General features: G+C 40.7%; 1 non-coding gene across 1 annotated transcript; it reads left to right on the top strand.

Annotated features, from left to right (window-relative positions):
* On the top strand, positions 1 to 106 carry LOC144700357 (small nucleolar RNA R71). The gene has a single exon (XR_013580727.1). It is a non-coding gene; the product is annotated as a small nucleolar RNA R71 (small nucleolar RNA).
* The last annotated feature ends 12,332 nt before the right edge of the window (positions 107 to 12,438 follow it).

Raw genomic sequence — 12,438 nt, 5'->3', positions numbered from 1 at the left:
ATGCCATGGTGGGGGCACTTCCTAATGAGCCCCATCAATCTCTCCCATGCTTCGCTAAATGTATCATTTCCCTGCTGAAAATTTGTAATCTCTCTTCTGAAAGAATTTGTCGTAGCCACTGTATAATATCTTTTCAAGAAGCTCTTCTCCATATCATTCATGATTCAAAATTTGTTCACAGTGTTCTAAACCAATCCTTGGCTCTATCCTTAAGGGCATGAGGGAATAGTTTCATTCTCACAACTTCCTTTGAAATTCTAGGGTAAGTGCAACTATCACATGCTTCGTAAAATTTTTCTAAGAAGTCATAGGGCTCTTCGTTTGCCTTCCCCAAAAAGGACGGTAATAGCTGAAATTGGTGTGGATCGATTCTAAACATCACATCTTCTCCAATCGGGGTAGATATCCTGGTTATGATGGGGGTTTCTGCTGGTGTGGAATACTCTCTAATCCTCCTCCGTCCATCGTTAACTACCTCAGGGTTTCCTGTTCCATTACCTATTGGGTCCATTAGTGCAGTCTAATCAATATCTCCTCTACAAATGTGGGTTCGGTGAAAGACGACTCGGGTGTGGTGGAATCTACTACAGGGGTATTTCTGTCACTGCTCCCTGATTCAAATCCAGACCAAAGCTTCATACAAAACCACTAATTCAAACACAACACTCGTTAGTCGTTAAAAACCAAATACCGTCTTAAATCAAAATCAATAATAAGGAGACTTAACAAACTCGTGAGCAACAATTCACCACTGTGTTTACAAATAAAAATATGTTGAATTCCTAAGTGTTGCCTCCCCGGCAGCGGCGCCAATTGATAAGCCAAAAATAGGGGTGAAAATTACGCAAATTTTTAGCCCTTGTCGTTGTGAATTTTTGGCTTATGCAATAAAATTAGGGTGAGCATGAAACAATGAGAGATTTATGGTCCAACGGGTGCTGTGCTACCTTGGATAACCTACTCCCAAGATTATTAGAGGAAGTGAGGGAGCTAGAAGAGATGAGACCAATGTGATGATATAGAGAATAAAGACCATCTTGCCCTGAATTGAAAGTCAAAACCAGAAATGGTGCAAGTCAAACCCCTCCTTTCTCTTTGTCTTCTTCTCATTCCTCTTGTCTTTTTTGTGATGCTTCAGATTATGCAGTGGAAGCTGTGTTGGGACAACGCAAAGACAAGAAACCGACAGCTATTTATTATGCAAGTAAGACTCTCGACGCCGCTCAGGTAAATTACTCTACCACAGAGAAGGAATTACTTGCAATCGTCTTTGCTTTGGATAAATTTCGATCTTACCTAATAGGGAGTAAGATTATAATCTTTTCAGATCATGCTGCACTTAGACATTTGTTAAGTAAGAAAGAGACAAAACCTAGATTAATGAGATGGATCCGACACTATTTTTACTTTAGTTTTATTCCTTTTTTCAAGGTTCTCAATTAGCCAATAGCGACTGGATCTTGATCGATTTGGTTTCTGGTGGATTCTTTTTGGGTGATTTGATTCTTTCTGGAGATTTCTTTTGCCGAGTTTCACTCGGAATCCCTAGTTGATACTCTAACAGTATCATATTTTCATCGACAATGATAGCATATACGAATTGAGGAATATAAAAAGAAATGATTACTCTAGGTTTGGTTTTTACCTGGAAAAACGGAGCAGCATAATATACAAATCTATAATATTTTTCTCCCCTGTGTAGATGTCGGCCTGTAAAAAACCAAGAAATTTTAGGGAGTCCCTTAACAGGTATAAAAAAATTAAACCAACTGTCACGGTTGAATTCAAAGAGAAAAAGACGATAACTCAAGATTTAGGACACATACAAGTTAAAAAAACTGAGGAAAAAAGCTTCCATCATCCGTGTAACGCCATCGGATTTCAAGAAATGAACTTCGTATCACAGAAAAACTGCATCTCCTCGTGACAGCACGTTTTCTTATAAGACGGAGCCTAGTATTCTTCACATTTGTTCAATTCAAGTTGAGATGGAGGAAAAAATTTCCGCCAAATTATATGTTTCCATCAGAGAGAACTAATGCGGTCATTTATACGTTGGAAGGAACCATTAATTCATTAAACAATGATCGAGATTCGTAATTTATCTACCCCGGAAATATAAATTCAACCCACATTTCACCAAACCGTGAATCAGTAATCCCCAAAGGAGGGCAATTCACATCGCTGCAACTTCATTACAAACATACGATCAGGATTACCAAAACTAAGATCTTTTTGAGCACGATTATGGAAAGACCCAAATACGATATTTAAAAGCGAAATAAAGAATAAAAGGATGCTAGATTCCTAATGAAAAATCACCTGCTTAAGTAAATTTCCGCAATCCGGTAGTAAAATCGTAGGAAATCCGATTGTCGACGTCGATCTTCTGGCGCTAGCAGCGATGCAGATCCTTCCATGAAACGAATCCATAATCCTTCCAACAAAACTCCGATTAAAAAACTTTCAGGAAGGAAACACTCTCTGCGACGCCAATTCCACTCCGATCATCCCCGATCGCGCAAATTCAACGACGAAGCTGACCAAATCGAAGAACAAATTCTCCACTCTGGCGACACAATTTCCCTAAAGCGAACCCGTAAAGGCCAACCCATTTCAGCCCATATAACCAGCCCATTTGATCCGGCCCATTTAATTTCAATTTTGGACGTGCAGTTCTCGGCGAGATCCAAACCGTCGAACCGATGGGCCCGCTGGACCCCATCATAAATCCATCAGTGACAGGCGTGGCGCGGGGTCATCCATCACAGCCCGTCAATTCAATGGACCCCATCACGCTAAAGTCAAACACTCTGGACCGTGGATGAAGCCCATCGGACAGCCAGATCGCGGCCCATCAACCAACCCCCTTCCGCAGCGTTTAAAATGCAGTTAAACCGGTCACGCGGGCACGCTGGGCGGAGACGGATCCGGCCCACACCACGTGTACCCTCGAAACGACACGTACCCCTCAATCTCTTTAAAGAGAAGCGAGGGAGTTCACCGGGGCACCGCGGCGGCGGCGGCGGCGATTTGGAGTTTCGGCGGTCAACGGCGGTCAACCGTTGTTTCTAAGCGGCGTGGATGGAGGAGAAGGAGGGGCGTCACGGGCTGAGATGCACGCGAAGAAGTACGATAAGGGGCTGAGAGGAGGCGTCGGCGGTGGGGTGGCTGTCTGCGAAGAACACGGACGGAGGAGGTGAGCGCGCAGGACCCGTGCGCGGAGCTCTGGATGGGGCGCACCGGTGGGGCCGTCCTACGTGGCGGGGAGGGCGCAGCGGCTGAAGAGATTCCTGGAGGAGAACCCGTCCGTTCTGGGAGAGAAGAGTCTGCGAGAGATGGGGCACGGAGCTGCCCTTTCTCTTCAAGGTCGGATTTTTCCCCTATTTTTGGGGTTTTTCCGGGAATTTTTCTGGGTTATCGAGATCCGGGGAATTTCAGTGGGTTTGGGAGAAATTTTTCCGAATTTTGGTTTTGAGCAGGTTTTGTCGGTGGGGAAGGCGCTGTCGATACAGGCGCATCCGGATAAGGAGATGGCAAAGAAGCTACACGAAGAACAGCCGAGCGTGTACAGAGACGGCAATCACAAGCCCGAGATGGCTCTGGCGCTAACCCACTTCCAAGCTCTCTGCGGGTTCATCACTCTTCAGGTACTGATTAATGTGTCTAATTCTCGCATATTTATTCCGAATTATTCAAATTTTTTTTTATTCTTCGGCTGGAGTTGAAGATCGTGCTGAAAGAAATCCCCGAGATTGAGCAGATCGTCGGCGCGGAGGCCGTCGGCCGCGTTCTTCGCATCGAAGAACAGCAAGAACAAGAACAGGGCGATGAATCTCGATCCGCCCTTCGCTCCATTTTCACTAGATTGATGTCCGCCGACGAGGGCCTCGTTTTGGATCTTGTTTGCAAGCTGGAGACCCGTTTAAAGGCCGAAAACCAGGCGATTCCCAGCCTTATTGAAATTAAAGACAGGCGGGGAGTGGATAATGGTGCGGCTGATCACCTCTCCCGCCTATCATTGCCAGGCCTAACTCCCATCACAGATTCTTTTCCTGACGAGCATATTTTAGAAATTTCTACACGGAAATTGCCTTGGTATGCTCATATAGTAAACTAGTTAGTAATCGGGCAATTGCCTCAAGGTTGGGATTATGATGATAGAAAAAAGTTTTTTAAGGATATCAAGTATTACTATTGGGATGAGCCTGAATTATTTAGATTAGACGTCGATCAAATTTTTAGGAGATGTATACCCGAGGATGAACAATGGAGAGTCTTGGAATCATGTCACTCATCCTTATGCGGAGGACACTACGCCTCCAAGATAACGGCACATAAGGTCCTACAATGTGGATTTTATTGGCCTCGTCTTCATCGGGATGCATATGAATTCTGCAAGAGATGCATTCGATGTCAAGCGGTGGTCAATGTAAGTCGCAATGCCGCTATGCCTTTAAACCCTATCCTTGAAGTTGAGTTGTTTGATCTTTGGGGCATTGATTTCATGGGACCCTTTCCTCCTTCTTTGGGCTATGAATATATTTTGGTAGGTGTAGATTATGTCTCTAAGTGGGTAGAAGCCATACCAACACGAAAAAATGATCATAAAGAAGTTGTTAAATTTGTCAAGGATAATATTTTCTCTCGGTTTGGATGCCCACGAGCCATTATCAGCGATGGTGGAACTCATTTCAATAACAAAGTCTTTAAAGAGTTGTTAAAACGATATGGAGTTCATCATCGGCTTACCACTCCGTATCATCCTCAAGCCAATGGCCAAGTGGAAGTCTCCAATACAGAAATTAAAAAAATCTTGAAGAAAATTATTAACCCTAATGGAAAGGATTGGTCGAGCAAATTGCCGGATGCGTTATGGGCATATCGGACGGCATATAAAACCCCGTTAGGAATGTCGCCATTCAGGTTGGTGTTTGGAAAAGCTTGTCATCTCCCTTTAGAAATCGAACATCGTGCTTTATGGGCTATCATGAAACTTAACGTATCGTTAGATGATGCAGGTGACCATCGCTTATTGCAGCTGCATGAGTTGGAGGAGTTGCGCAATGAAGCATACAAAAATTCACGCATCTACAAAGCCAAGATGAAAGCATTCCATGATCAACACATACACAGGAAGGTTTTGCCCATGGCCAAAAAGTATGGTTATATAATTCTCGACTTAAACTGTTTCCAGGAAAGCTTAAATCAAGATGGGATGGACTTTATGTAGTATGTCAACATTTCGACAATGGGTCTGTTCTCGTTCGAGATCCAACACATGGAGCTGAATTCAAGGTCAATGGGCAGCGTTTGAAACCCTTCCTTGAACACGAGCCGCACCCCCCTAATGAAGACATTTCTTTAGAAGCGGCGACATCACCCTCTACTTAAGAGCATCAATAAGATTTATTTTCTTTTCATTACGTTTTAGGATTCATTTTTTCTTTGCATTATTTTATTTTACTATTATAGCTCTTCACTTTTGTTGCATCTCTTATGGTAACATTGACCAGGTTGCGGGAGTATGTAATTCAGCAAATCCGAGTTATCGCCAGGATCTCTTGTTCACAATGCTAAAGGGCCCCATATCCTCCATATCACTGTTTGCCCCTCTAACCTTAATTTTATTTTCATTATTTTCTTAGTTATGCATTGAGGACCATGCATGTTTTAGAAGGGGGGGGAGCTAGTTCATTTAAACTGGTCAACTATGATTTATACATTTAGTTTTGAGGAATATTATATGAATTGAACCTACCTATAAAAATAATTTTATATCCATCACAACTTGACTCCACCACCTTGCTTCCGCTACCAAGGATATGCTTATCTCCCAAGTACGTCTATCTGCCTTTCCACGGTATCACTACGATACTGCCTCTTTGTATCTTTTCTGTCAATAATTCGCTCTGCATCATCTAAATCTCGTTCTTCTACCTCTTATCCATAGACTAATGTGATTGTTATGACACTCATGCTAGTTGTGATAAAATATTTAAAAAACCATTAAAGTCATGGAAAGTGTTTCATTTGTTGTTATCCTCTTTGTTTGATATACAAAAAAAAAAAAAAAGAAGCGAAAAAAAAAGGAGTTTGAAAAAGAAAAAAATAAAAAAAAAAGACAAGAGGAATGAGAAGAAGACAAAGAGAAAGGAGGGGTTTGACTTGCACCATTTCTGGTTTTGACTTTCAATTCAGGGCAAGATTGTCTTTATTCCCTATATCATCACATTGGTCTCATCTCTTCTATCTCCCTCACTTCCTCTAAAAATCTTGGGAGTAGGTTATCCAAGGTAGCACAGCACCCGTTGGACCATAAATCTCTCATTGTTTCATACTCACCCTAATTCTTTCACAAAGTCTCATTCTCCCCCATTACAACTCTATCATATATTCTTCTCGTTGTGTTCAATATTCTGTGCTCAACAGGAGGAGGAAATGGCTTCTTCTATTACTAGGTGGAGAGGCAAGTACTAGGTGGCCGTCACCCCGGGAGAGAGTGATCTTGCTCGCTAGAGATGTGAGGCCAGCTGCACATGAGTGGAGAGAGTTTACCTGAGGAGTATAGCGTTATACCTAGAAACAAGTACACTCCCTTCTCATCCACTTAGGCATCCAAGCCAAGGAGAAAGAAACCCCACATTCCTGAAAAGGTCGGAGCTCAAAATGTCATTTAGTGTTTTAGTTCGGCTTGTGATTGATACACTTAACACTTCCCACACTTGTTGTCTGACTTACAGGATGAAAGAGATGATAATTCAGCAAAGTACTTAGATGTTGCTAAGGGACTAGCAATGTCTAAGTAGGGGGCTATATGATAACACCCTAATTTCGGTCTTTATTTCATGTTATTAGCATGATTTATGCATTTAAAAGGCTTAAAATTGGGTTGTTATCATATATTTACACAAAAATAATGCTTCCAAGTAATTTCTGATTTTCCCTAATTTTCTGTTAATTATATGAATTTTTAAGGATTTATTGAAGCTCGAAATAATTATTTTTGGATGAAAATGGCACATTGAAAAGTTTATTTCAACATTTATCAACATGGGAATTATTCAGGGAATTTTCTAGAGTTTTCTAGAATTTTTTACAAAATTTTCGGAATTTTTTGGGATTTATTTCAAGAAGAAATGCATTTATCCTATGAAAAAAGGGCATATTTATAAGAGAAAAAAATGTATTTATGCAATTTCTAGACTTTTAGGGCCTTTTGCAACGTTTTGTTGCAAAGACCCTGAAAACAACTCTCGATGCCACGGCAGGCGTAAAGATCCTATTTAAAATCATTCAGGGTTTTATTGCAATTTTTAATATATATTTTTAATGTTTTAGGAGAAATCGGAGAGAGAGTGCGCTAGTGGCATATCGCAATTACTTTTGGGCGTCCAAAAGCAATTCCAGGATTTTTAAGGACTTCTCTGCAAAAGGAGGATTCAAAATGCGCCAGCCAATGAGAAGCGACACGTCATTGCGTGTTTAAAAAGCGAAACTAACAAATAAATCAATTTTAAATCCAATGGATTAAATTGGTTTAAAATTGATTTATTAATAACTTTTGATCCTGAAGTCCGATTGAGATGATTTTTTATGGATTTGTTCGTCCTGATCCCCTCTTTCTATCTGTATGGTTAGATCATTCAGATCTAGCCTACATTGATAGATAAATATTAAGTACTAACCGGGGGTAAAATGGTGATTTTTACCCTATAACCTAAGTATAAAAGCTAAATTTCGAGAGGGGGAGCTAATTCTGGAGGGTGCTTCATCACAGCTGCAAGACAGAGAGGAGTCCCAGCCTGGATCAACAGTTTTGGTATTTTTTTCTTTCATTGTGTTCAAACTTTTATGCATTTTGAATGAATTAGGTTAAGTTGTTTGTTTCTTCATCTCTATTCTGATCTGAACTTCTAAATCGCTTGGCTTGAGCGGCATGTACAAGCCCTGATTAGGATTGAGAGGAGAAATTGAGGATTTACCTTGGCATTCAATTGCATTCCAAAGAAAACTCTAAAAATTTAGTTGTAATTCTTAGGAGATTAAGATTTCCCTTTTTATTTCTGATTTAGCAAATTCTCAAAACCAACCAAAACTTAAATCAAAAATTTCTTCCAACCTCTCTAATTGAATTCTTTGATCCATCCAATTGGATCAATTAATTCAATCTAGAGCCCACATTTCTTCTTTTCATCTCATCTCTTCTACCCCCCTCTCTAAATTCTCACCTAATTAGGGTGACTTGATCCTCATTGAAGATCAAATTCACTCTAATTAGGATCTAAAATACCAAAAATAAAATCAAATTGAAATTCCTACTTGCCTCCCTTGGACGACACTCATACTTATCACTATACATATTAAGTAGAGTTTTATAAATTTTATTGCATAAGCCAAAAATTCACAACGACAAGGGCTAAAAAATTTGCGTAATCTTCACCCCTATTTTTGGCTTATCAGGATGATTGATGACACATACAAGGCAGCGAAGGAGATAAAATAACAGAGAGAGATAGGTAGATAGAGTGAGAGATGGATAGAGAGAGAGAGGGGGGGTAGATAGAAATAGAAAGAGATATAGATCGGTGGAGAGAGAGAGAAGAAGAAAGGATGAGAGAATGAATGAGAGATAGATAGAGAGAGAGGGGGAGATAGATAGAGATAGAAAGAAAGATAGAGTGATAGACAGATAGATAGATAGAGAGAGAGAGGAGAAAGATAGCCATAGAGAGATATTTAAAGAGAGAGAGAGAGGGAGAGCGAGAGTTAGAGAGAGAGAGAGAGTGAGAGAGCGGGAGAAGGGACATAGATAGAGATAGAGAGAGAGAGAGATTTAGAAGGGAGAGAAAGAGAGGGAGAGAGCTAGAGAGAGAGACAAGAAAGAGAGAGAGTTAGAGAGAGAGAGTGAGTGAGCGGGAGAAGGGACATAGATAGAGATAGAGAGAGAGAGAGAGATTTAGAAGGGAGAGAGAGAGAGGGAGAGGGCGAGAGAGAGAGACAAGAAAGAGAGAGTTAGAGAGAGAGAGAGTGAGTGAGCGGGAGAAGGGACATAGATAGAGATAGAGAGAGAGAGAGAGATTTAGAAGGGAGAGAAAGAGAGGGAGAGGGCTAGAGAGAGAGACAAGAAAGAGAGAGTTAGAGAGAGAAAGAGAGAGAGAGAGGGAACACAAGAGAAGGAATCTGGAAAGATTTGGATTAAAGATAAAAGAAAAAGGGGAATATCAGCAAAATGTCGAAAAACTAGACTAGAAAGCTTTGGAATGTCATAGAACGGGAAATTACAATTGAAATATAAGGTGCTTGAAACCGAATGAAACAGTATTCATGTCTCATGTCTAATAAATTTAGCATTTAAAAAATATCTTTCAGTGTGTATTTATGAAGCATATTTTTAAATTTGTACTTTATTTCCATTGGCACAAATCAAACTAAAACAGAGAAATTGAATTTTCTAAGGTGTTCGTATTTAGAACGACGTTTCCCAATATCTAAGTAGATTCTACGTTAAACCTCGCGGTATAAAACTATCTAAAATATATCTCAACATAATAACTCGTACTTTCTCAAATTGGTTTTTTTCATAAAGATATCAGTCAGTCATTATCATCTACTCGCGAATTTTCCTATATAGCTTCAAAGTCTATCCTAATATGTTCACTCTTACCTTCTTTAAGCCCGTCTATTTAAATTTAAATGGCAACATATCTATTATTCAGTACACTTTTTTTATGTCTCCATTTCAATATAATGATAAGTTTCTCATATTTATTCTGCACTTTGAGTTAGGTGTAAATATAAAATCAATTCAGCGTCCTCATAATCCATATATCTAATTTTGGTTTCTACCGTATCTTAACGCAACGTCAACAAAAGGCTTCGATTATCTATAAGTTCAATATTATAAATTGATTTGGTCTACTGATCCTTTTCATCAAACTGATATCGTTTATATTTTGCCGGTCGAATGAATTAATACATTCTTAGTTAGAATTATTTTACCATGGTCAGAATCGGATACAATTGGACAAGTATTAACACCACTTATTATCGTTGTTTCGTTATTTGGTTATTTTATCCCAGAATTTATGTTTGTATGTCGTAATAATATCCCTGTGTATATGAAATATATAAATTATAAATAATAGATTGACCATACTAACCTTGTTATCACCATGCCTCGGAGTGGAGATGGCATTCTTTTTGCTTACTGTCTTGACACCTAGTGCAAGTAGAGAAGTTCTCGTTCAACCTGTCTCCCAAATTTCATAATCCTAGAGTGGAGGTATATAATTGCCTCATGCCTCCTTGAATCCCCTGAATTTTGACAACAACAACCTAATATTAATCTGTGTATCTATCTGTGAATAGATTTACCTTGCAAGTCCTTAGGCATTAGGTTCAACTTCATATGCGGGTTTTCCACAATCTGCTGGGAACTATATGGATTATCTCCTTGGACTTAAAAGCCAAATTTGCATAATTATTGCAATACAATATGCAAAATAGCCACAATATCACCAAAACACGTAATATGTCGTAAATGGAATGTTTGATGGTTTGTAAGGATTTGGAGCCTCGCATCTTGAATAGTTTTGACAATAATGTAAACGAATGAGAAAAGTGTATTAATCACATAAATTTTATGTCACTATGGCTCTGGAAAGAGGTGGCATGTATTTCTTCTTCTAATACATATAAAGAGTTGAAGTAGAGGATTTCTCCTGAAATGGTTTCTGAAATTGACAAGCCTAAAATGGAAGTACGCAATTGCAACATTTTTCTGTGGACCTACTATCTGTGAATCCCAGGAATTTTCATGATAATATTTGAATCTCGATCTCGTATTTAGCTTTTAGTAGGATCGCATGTGACTCCTCACGGACTTAGTTCCCTTAGTTATCGATGCTTCCAATTAGGGGCGTAGAGTCATTTGGCTTATCTATCTGGAGATAACAGGTAATTTAACGTATCAGGTGTGTCAAAATGGATAGTATGTGGGAAACACAACTGAAACAGTCAACGACAAAGCACAAAATAATCGCTGTTAACCTAACGCTAGGAATGTGCTGCATTAGTTTTTTTTTTTACGTGCCTTGCGTTGTTTTCTCTGTTCCGCGATCGCTGACGGTGGCACATGTGACATTGCCGCCATCACAAATACTGGTTTGCCCGAGCTGACCTATTGCAGAGTACTCGCCAGAGACACATTTCAGTTTTCCTTTGGTGGAACGTGTGTTTTGTGGCCAGAACGACTTGTCGTTGACATCTGCACGGCGTCACCGAGCACAAAAATAACAACTAAATATATTTTGGGCGTCAAAGGTTTTACAAGTTGCGAGGAGACAACGGCTTGGGGCAAGGTGTGTCGTCTAATAACGCCCAGAATTCCTTGAATTCTTCAAGCTCTCGTCCCGAGAGAATATTCCCACCCTGGAAAATATCATCTTCCCCTCCTGCACCTAAAAAATTATAAAAGTGGAGGAGGCATATAGTGATACGCAAAAAAGACAAAGAGGATGACGAGACCAAAAAGACTAAGAGGACCATATACGCACCTGTCATGGACGGGATAGGCACGTCCTGGCCCCAACTCTGCGGAACGATGTCCTTCAAATCTGCACTTACACAAACAAGGTGAAGATGGATGTGAGATGATGATAAAAGAGAGGAAGTCCAAGAGAGTGTTGAAAACACCTTCTTCCATCGCTGCGGCCTCGATCAACTTCGAATCAATAATATCATCTTTGGCTACCGCATCTAGCAAAATAAAAAACAAGATGACGGGTATAATGATGCGCATTATGATGCAAATAACGATGAAACAAAAAGAATCAATGCTAAGGCAGTGAGTGATGTGCGCACCGGTCACCAACGGAGTTGGGATGTTTCTGGGGCCATTGCTCTGGCGCAGCTCCCCGTCACTTCCTCAATGGGCTGCTCAGGTGTCAAGTCCGCCTCTCGGGGACTGGAGCGGTCTCGATGGTCTGCAGGGGCCTTGGACAAAAGGAGCTCCATCTCTGGATTGCGAGGATCTGAGGTGGCGTTGTCGCATCCACCGCGTGGCTGGGGCCTGGTTCTTGGCCCCGCCCGATCTGAGATTGGCAGCACTAAACCTGGTGGGTAGCTCAGGCGCGGCCGAGCCGCTACCGAGCTTACCATGGTTGTGAAATCTAGGCCCCCATGAAGAAGTTCATAATCTGAGGCGACAATAGCTGGCGATAGACCTCTAGAGTCTCCGGTCGTTCGGAAGACTCTGCATGAAATAAACGAACCGTCGGCCCCATATAGAGGCACCTGGACCTTGCGCCCCACCTTGCGGAAGTAAAACCCACACCCAGCATCAGATGGAGATATCTAGAAGGGCATCAAACAGACGGAGAGAGAGAGAGAGACATGACAGGGACAACGAGAGTAAGTAAACAGAGAGAGAAAGGA

Source organism: Wolffia australiana, chromosome 2, assembly GCF_029677425.1.
Source record: "Wolffia australiana isolate 7733 chromosome 2, ASM2967742v1".
Taxonomy (NCBI): domain Eukaryota; kingdom Viridiplantae; phylum Streptophyta; class Magnoliopsida; order Alismatales; family Araceae; genus Wolffia; species Wolffia australiana.
This window is presented reverse-complemented; position numbering and strand designations above follow the sequence as displayed.